General features: G+C 40.2%; 12 non-coding genes across 12 annotated transcripts in view; all 12 read right to left on the bottom strand.

Moving 5' to 3' along the window:
• LOC141339846 (5S ribosomal RNA) overlaps positions 1-101 on the bottom strand; it is a 119-nt gene extending 18 nt beyond the window's left edge. Inside the window, exon 1 of the ribosomal RNA XR_012356414.1 lies at positions 1-101. This exon is cut by the window's left edge and continues 18 nt beyond it. This is a non-coding gene — a ribosomal RNA (5S ribosomal RNA).
• Positions 102-902: 801 nt separating this feature from the next.
• LOC141339674 (5S ribosomal RNA) lies at positions 903-1,021 on the bottom strand. The gene has a single exon (XR_012356253.1). It is a non-coding gene; the product is annotated as a 5S ribosomal RNA (ribosomal RNA).
• An 84-nt stretch (positions 1,022-1,105) lies between these two features.
• LOC141339747 (5S ribosomal RNA) lies at positions 1,106-1,224 on the bottom strand. The gene has a single exon (XR_012356321.1). It is a non-coding gene; the product is annotated as a 5S ribosomal RNA (ribosomal RNA).
• An 801-nt stretch (positions 1,225-2,025) lies between these two features.
• On the bottom strand, positions 2,026-2,144 carry LOC141339386 (5S ribosomal RNA). The gene has a single exon (XR_012355984.1). It is a non-coding gene; the product is annotated as a 5S ribosomal RNA (ribosomal RNA).
• Positions 2,145-2,228: 84 nt separating this feature from the next.
• Positions 2,229-2,347, bottom strand: LOC141339934 (5S ribosomal RNA). The gene has a single exon (XR_012356501.1). It is a non-coding gene; the product is annotated as a 5S ribosomal RNA (ribosomal RNA).
• An 801-nt stretch (positions 2,348-3,148) lies between these two features.
• LOC141339765 (5S ribosomal RNA) lies at positions 3,149-3,267 on the bottom strand. Its single transcript, XR_012356338.1, has one exon. It is a non-coding gene; the product is annotated as a 5S ribosomal RNA (ribosomal RNA).
• Positions 3,268-3,351: 84 nt separating this feature from the next.
• On the bottom strand, positions 3,352-3,470 carry LOC141339481 (5S ribosomal RNA). Its single transcript, XR_012356068.1, has one exon. It is a non-coding gene; the product is annotated as a 5S ribosomal RNA (ribosomal RNA).
• An 801-nt stretch (positions 3,471-4,271) lies between these two features.
• LOC141339522 (5S ribosomal RNA) lies at positions 4,272-4,390 on the bottom strand. The gene has a single exon (XR_012356107.1). It is a non-coding gene; the product is annotated as a 5S ribosomal RNA (ribosomal RNA).
• Positions 4,391-4,474: 84 nt separating this feature from the next.
• On the bottom strand, positions 4,475-4,593 carry LOC141339817 (5S ribosomal RNA). Its single transcript, XR_012356386.1, has one exon. It is a non-coding gene; the product is annotated as a 5S ribosomal RNA (ribosomal RNA).
• An 801-nt stretch (positions 4,594-5,394) lies between these two features.
• On the bottom strand, positions 5,395-5,513 carry LOC141339873 (5S ribosomal RNA). The gene has a single exon (XR_012356442.1). It is a non-coding gene; the product is annotated as a 5S ribosomal RNA (ribosomal RNA).
• An 84-nt stretch (positions 5,514-5,597) lies between these two features.
• LOC141339521 (5S ribosomal RNA) lies at positions 5,598-5,716 on the bottom strand. The gene has a single exon (XR_012356106.1). It is a non-coding gene; the product is annotated as a 5S ribosomal RNA (ribosomal RNA).
• Positions 5,717-6,517: 801 nt separating this feature from the next.
• LOC141339762 (5S ribosomal RNA) lies at positions 6,518-6,636 on the bottom strand. Its single transcript, XR_012356335.1, has one exon. It is a non-coding gene; the product is annotated as a 5S ribosomal RNA (ribosomal RNA).
• Positions 6,637-7,500: the final 864 nt, after the last annotated feature.

Raw genomic sequence — 7,500 nt, 5'->3', positions numbered from 1 at the left:
TTCCCAGGCGGTCTCCCATCCAAGTACTAACCAGGCCCGATGCTGCTTAGCTTCCGAGATCAGACGAGATCGGGCGCTCTCAGCGCGGTATGGCCATAAGCGAGGGCAGCTCCAAAAAGTGGGCTATTTAAAGATCAGCCTCCGTAAAAGCCAGCATATTATATAAATAGTGAAGAAAAGGCAAAAGCTTACAGCACCTGGTATTCCCAGGCGGTCTCCCATAAAAGTGTAACAATCGGCCTTATCAGCCGAGTTACAAGACTAAAATGGGGTCAGATTTAACTGTGAGAGATGACTAGTGGTTAAAAGAATGAGACATAAAAGAAAATTGGTTTAAATAGATTTGGTGTATTTACAAGGTTCACATAAAAGACTTTAAAACAACACGATAAAACTAGGTAAACTCTGTTAAAAGAATACAGTTCATTTGTCCATACCCTAAAAACAGGTAAACTCTGTTAAAAGAATACAGTTCATTTGTCCATACCCTAAAAACAGTCCAAGAACCCCAGTGTGTTGATAAGTCCAATGTGAGTGTCCACCAGTGTATATACAATCCACAGAAAGTGTAATCCAAAGTTTGCAGGTGGTGAATGGAAAGGTGAGCTCTAAAATTAGCAACTCCTCAATCCAACAGTTTGGTGACTGTCCTTTGTTTGTCATGCTGCTCTCTTATACAGTTGTACTTCCTGCTTCCTGTCATGTGTCTAGTCACATGACAGGCCAACCATCCATTTATTAAAGACACATACACTTAAAATGTTAAGAGTAATAAAATGGCCTAAAAAACATGTAAAACACTTAAAACTCTATAATACATGTAAATGATTGTAATAAATAGAGCGGTAAAACACGTCTTTCTAAAAGCCAGCATATTATATAAATAGTGAAGAAAAGGCAAAAGCTTACAGCACCTGATATTCCCAGGCGGTCTCCCATCCAAGTACTAACCAGGCCCGACGCTGCTTAGCTTCCGAGATCAGACGAGATCGGGCGCTCTCAGCGCGGTATGGCCATAAGCGAGGGCTGCTCCAAAAAGTGGGCTATTTAAAGATCAGCCTCCGTAAAAGCCAGCATATTGTATAAATGGTGAAGAAAAGGCAAAAGCTTACAGCACCTGGTATTCCCAGGCGGTCTCCCATCCAAGTACTAACCAGGCCCGACGCTGCTTAGCTTCCGAGATCAGACGAGATCGGGCGCTCTCAGCGCGATATGGCCATAAGCGAGGGCTGCTCCAAAAAGTGGGCTATTTAAAGATCAGCCTCCGTAAAAGCCAGCATATTATATAAATAGTGAAGAAAAGGCAAAAGCTTACAGCAACTGGTATTCCCAGGCGGTCTCCCGTAAAAGTGTAACAATCGGCCTTATCAGCCGAGTTACAAGACTAAAATGGGGTCAGATTTAACTGTGAGAGATGACTAGTGGTTAAAAGAATGAGACATAAAAGAAAATTGGTTTAAATAGATTTGGTGTATTTACAAGGTTCACATAAAAGACTTTAAAACAGCACGATAAAACTAGGTAAACTCTGTTAAAAGAATACAGTTCATTTGTCCATACCCTAAAAACAGGTAAACTCTGTTAAAAGAATACAGTTCATTTGTCCATACCCTAAAAACAGTCCAAGAACCCCAGTGTGTTGATAAGTCCAATGTGAGTGTCCACCAGTGTATATACAATCCACAGAAAGTGTAATCCAAAGTTTGCAGGTGGTGAATGGAAAGGTGAGCTCTAAAATTAGCAACTCCTCAATCCAACAGTTTGGTGACTGTACTTTGTTTGTCATGCTGCTCTCTTATACAGTTGTACTTCCTGCTTCCTGTCATGTGTCTAGTCACATGACAGGCCAACCATCCATTTATTAAAGACACATACACTTAAAATGTTAAGAGTAATAAAATGGCCTAAAAAACATGTAAAACACTTAAAACTCTATAATACATGTAAATGATTGTAATAAATAGAGCGGTAAAACACGTCTTTCTAAAAGCCAGCATATTATATAAATAGTGAAGAAAAGGCAAAAGCTTACAGCACCTGGTATTCCCAGGCGGTCTCCTATCCAAGTACTAACCAGGCCCGACGCTGTTTAGCTTCCGAGATCAGAAGAGATCGGGCGCTCTCAGCGCGGTATGGCCATAAGCGAGGGCTGCTCCAAAAAGTGGGCTATTTAAAGATCAGCCTCCGTAAAAGCCAGCATATTATATAAATAGTGAAGAAAAGGCAAAAGCTTACAGCACCTGGTATTCCCAGACGGTCTCCCATCCAAGTACTAACCAGGCCCGACGCTGCTTAACTTCCGAGATCAGAAGAGATCGGGCGCTCTCAGCGCGGTATGGCAATAAGCGAGGGCTGCTCCAAAAAGTGGGCTATTTAAAGATCAGCCTCCGTAAAAGCCAGCATATTATATAAATAGTGAAGAAAAGGCAAAAGCTTACAGCACCTGGTATTCCCAGGCGGTCTCCCATAAAAGTGTAACAATCGGCCTTATCAGCCGAGTTACAAGACTAAAATGGGGTCAGATTTAACTGTGAGAGATGACTAGTGGTTAAAAGAATGAGACATAAAAGAAAATTGGTTTAAATAGATTTGGTGTATTTACAAGGTTCACATAAAAGACTTTAAAACAACACTATAAAACTAGGTAAACTCTGTTAAAAGAATACAGTTCATTTGTCCATACCCTAAAAACAGGTAAACTCTGTTAAAAGAATACAGTTCATTTGTCCATACCCTAAAAACAGTCCAAGAACCCCAGTGTGTTGATAAGTCCAATGTGAGTGTCCACCAGTGTATATACAATCCACAGAAAGTGTAATCCAAAGTTTGCAGGTGGTGAATGGAAAGGTGAGCTCTAAAATTAGCAACTCCTCAATCCAACAGTTTGGTGACTGTCCTTTGTTTGTCATGCTGCTCTCTTATACAGTTGTACTTCCTGCTTCCTGTCATGTGTCTAGTCACATGACAGGCCAACCATCCATTTATTAAAGACACATACACTTAAAATGTTAAGAGTAATAAAATGGCCTAAAAAACATGTAAAACACTTAAAACTCTATAATACATGTAAATGATTGTAATAAATAGAGCGGTAAAACACGTCTTTCTAAAAGCCAGCATATTATATAAATAGTGAAGAAAAGGCAAAAGCTTACAGCACCTGGTATTCCCAGGCGGTCTCCCATCCAAGTACTAACCAGGCCCGACGCTGCTTAGCTTTCGAGATCAGACGAGATCGGGCGCTCTCAGCGCGGTATGGCCATAAGCGAGGGCTGCTCCAAAAAGTGGGCTATTTAAAGATCAGCCTCCGTAAAAGCCAGCATATTATATAAATAGTGAAGAAAAGGCAAAAGCTTACAGCACCTGGTATTCCCAGGCGGTCTCCCATCCAAGTACTAACCAGGCCCGACGCTGCTTAGCTTCCGAGATCAGACGAGATCGGGTGCTCTCAGCGCGGTATGGCCATAAGCGAGGGCTGCTCCAAAAAGTGGGCTATTTAAAGATCAGCCTCCGTAAAAGCCAGCATATTATATAAATAGTGAAGAAAAGGCAAAAGCTTACAGCACCTGGTATTCCCAGGCGGTCTCCCGTAAAAGTGTAACAATCGGCCTTATCAGCCGAGTTACAAGACTAAAATGGGGTCAGATTTAACTGTGAGAGATGACTAGTGGTTAAAAGAATGAGACATAAAAGAAAATTGGTTTAAATAGATTTGGTGTATTTAAAAGGTTCACATAAAAGACTTTAAAACAACACGATAAAACTAGGTAAACTCTGTTAAAAGAATACAGTTCATTTGTCCATACCCTAAAAACAGGTAAACTCTGTTAAAAGAATACAGTTCATTTGTCCATACCCTAAAAACAGTCCAAGAACCCCAGTGTGTTGATAAGTCCAATGTGACTGTCCACCAGTGTATATACAATCCACAGAAAGTGTAATCCAAAGTTTGCAGGTGGTGAATGGAAAGGTGAGCTCTAAAATTAGCAACTCCTCAATCCAACAGTTTGGTGACTGTCCTTTGTTTGTCATGCTGCTCTCTTATACAGTTGTACTTCCTGCTTCCTGTCATGTGTCTAGTCACATTACAGGCCAACCATCCATTTATTAAAGACACATACACTTAAAATGTTAAGAGTAATAAAATGGCCTGAAAAACATGTAAAACACTTAAAACTCTATAATACATGTAAATGATTGTAATAAATAGAGCGGTAAAACACGTCTTTCTAAAAGCCAGCATATTATATAAATAGTGAAGAAAAGGCAAAAGCTTACAGCACCTGGTATTCCCAGGCGGTCTCCCATCCAAGTACTAACCAGGCCCGACGCTGCTTAGCTTCCGAGATCAGACGAGATCGGGCGCTCTCAGCGCGGTATGGCCATAAGCGAGGGATGCTCCAAAAAGTGGGCTATTTAAAAATCAACCTCCGTAAAACCCAGCATATTATATAAATAGTGAAGAAAAGGCAAAAGCTTACAGCACCTGGTATTCCCAGGCGGTCTCCCATCCAAGTACTAAGCAGGCCCGACGCTGCTTAGCTTCCGAGATCAGACGAGATCGGGCGCTCTCAGCGCGGTATGGCCATAAGCGAGGGCTGCTCCAAAAAGTGGGCTATTTAAAGATCAGCCTCCGTAAAAGCCAGCATATTATATAAATAGTGAAGAAAAGGCAAAAGCTTACAGCACCTGGTATTCCCAGGCGGTCTCCCGTAAAAGTGTAACAATCGGCCTTATCAGCCGAGTTACAAGACTAAAATGGGGTCAGATTTAACTGTGAGAGATGACTAGTGGTTAAAAGAATGAGACATAAAAGAAAATTGGTTTAAATAGATTTGGTGTATTTACAAGGTTCACATAAAAGACTTTAAAACAACACGATAAAACTAGGTAAACTCTGTTAAAAGAATACAGTTCATTTGTCCATACCCTAAAAACAGGTAAACTCTGTTAAAAGAATACAGTTCATCAGTCCATACCCTAAAAACAGTCCAAGAACCCCAGTGTGTTGATAAGTCCAGTGTGAGTGTCCACCAGTGTATATACAATCCACAGAAAGTGTAATCCAAAGTTTGCAGTTGGTGAATGGAAAGGTGAGCTCTAAAATTAGCAACTCCTCAATCCAACAGTTTGGTGACTGTCCTTTGTTTGTCATGCTGCTCTCTTATACAGTTGTACTTCCTGCTTCCTGTCATGTGTCTAGTCACATGACAGGCCAACCATCCATGTATTAAAGACACATACACTTAAAATGTTAAGAGTAATAAAATGGCCTAAAAAACATGTAAAACACTTAAAACTCTATAATACATGTAAATGATTGTAATAAATAGAGCGGTAAAACACGTCTTTCTAAAAGCCAGCATATTATATAAATAGTGAAGAAAAGGCAAAAGCTTACAGCACCTGGTATTCCCAGGCGGTCTCCCATCCAAGTACTAACCTGGCCCGACGCTGCTTAGCTTCCGAGATCAGACGAGATCGGGCGCTCTCAGCGCGGTATGGCCATAAGCGAGGGCTGCTCCAAAAAGTGGGCTATTTAAAGATCAGCCTCCGTAAAAGCCAGCATATTGTATACATAGTGAAGAAAAGGCAAAAGCTTACAGCACCTGGTATTCCCAGGCGGTCTCCCATCCAAGTACTAACCAGGCCCGACGCTGCTTAGCTTCCGAGATCAGACGAGATCGGGCGCTCTCAGCGCGGTATGGCCATAAGCGAGGGCTGCTCCAAAAAGTGGGCTATTTAAAGATCAGCCTCCGTAAAAGCCAGCATATTATATAAATAGTGAAGAAAAGGCAAAAGCTTACAGCACCTGGTATTCCCAGGCGGTCTCCCATAAAAGTGTAACAATCGGCCTTATCAGCCGAGTTACAAGACTAAAATGGGGTCAGATTTAACTGTGAGAGATGACTAGTGGTTAAAAGAATGAGACATAAAAGAAAATTGGTTTAAATAGATTTGGTGTATTTACAAGGTTCACATAAAAGACTTTAAAACAACACGATAAAACTAGGTAAACTCTGTTAAAAGAATACAGTTCATTTGTCCATACCCTAAAAACAGGTAAACTCTGTTAAAAGAATACAGTTCATTTGTCCATACCCTAAAAACAGTCCAAGAACCCCAGTGTGTTGATAAGTCCAATGTGAGTGTCCACCAGTGTATATACAATCCACAGAAAGTGTAATCCAAAGTTTGCAGGTGGTGAATGGAAAGGTGAGCTCTAAAATTAGCAACTCCTCAATCCAACAGTTTGGTGACTGTCCTTTGTTTGTCATGCTGCTCTCTTATACAGTTGTACTTCCTGCTTCCTGTCATGTGTCTAGTCACATGACAGGCCAACCATCCATTTATTAAAGACACATACACTTAAAATGTTAAGAGTAATAAAATGGCCTAAAAAACATGTAAAACACTTAAAACTCTATAATACATGTAAATGATTGTAATAAATAGAGCGGTAAAACACGTCTTTCTAAAAGCCAGCATATTATATAAATAGTGAAGAAAAGGCAAAAGCTTACAGCACCTAGTATTCCCAGGCGGTCTCCCATCCAAGTACTAACCAGGCCCGACGCTGCTTAGCTTCCGAGATCAGACGAGATCGGGCGCTCTCAGCGCGGTATGGCCATAAGCGAGGGCTGCTCCAAAAAGTGGGCTATTTAACCCTCTGGGGACTGAGGGTGTTTTTGGGCCCTGAAGAAGTTTTGACATGCCCTGACATTTGTGCTTTTTTCAGTATCTTAAAAACATATGAATGGCCCAAATCTGATTATATTGTAATCAGCACAATTTGGGCTACAATAATATGTAAGCAACATGAATGTACATGTTTGTGTTTTTGAGAAAACAACGTTTATGCGTGCTTAGTGAAAAACAAAATTTTTGAAGTCACTGAAATAAAGTCATGAAACACATACAGAATATTTGTTCACAAGACTTTGAGAACTGGATGTGTTAGGCTAGAGTTTTTTCTATCAAATGATGTGAAAATCATCTCGTTCACTTGTTTACACAAAACAGTATATTGATTTAAATTTTTGAAGACACTCTTTGTTTAGAATGGCTGTATGCGAAGAAGGCGTGAATGATCATGAATAATGCTGTGATTCACACCTGAGAAGACAAAGACCTGCATAATGAGCCGCATAATTAGTTATTCAGTCAGATGACTGAGAGGAACAAAGGAATGAATGGAGGAATATAAGGACAAAATATGTTTGTAGCTTATTTTGAATAGATTTATTTATCAAGAAAAATAACTTGAGATTCACTTGTGAACTTCTTTAACATCTGAAGATGGTACAGTGCTCTCAGGAAAACAGTTTGAGGAGACTCAAGTAAATGTCAGCAGGATTCATGTGTTGAGCAGGTTTCCAATCACTAAAAACAACAAAACAAAACATATTTGAGCATGTTAATATCAGCAGCATCATACTATTTATTTATATATATATATTATGATTTTGTAGTCATAGACCCACGCATTTTGTACAAACG

This window comes from Garra rufa, chromosome 7 (genome assembly GCF_049309525.1).
Source record: "Garra rufa chromosome 7, GarRuf1.0, whole genome shotgun sequence".
Taxonomy (NCBI): Eukaryota; Metazoa; Chordata; class Actinopteri; order Cypriniformes; family Cyprinidae; genus Garra; species Garra rufa.
This window is presented reverse-complemented; position numbering and strand designations above follow the sequence as displayed.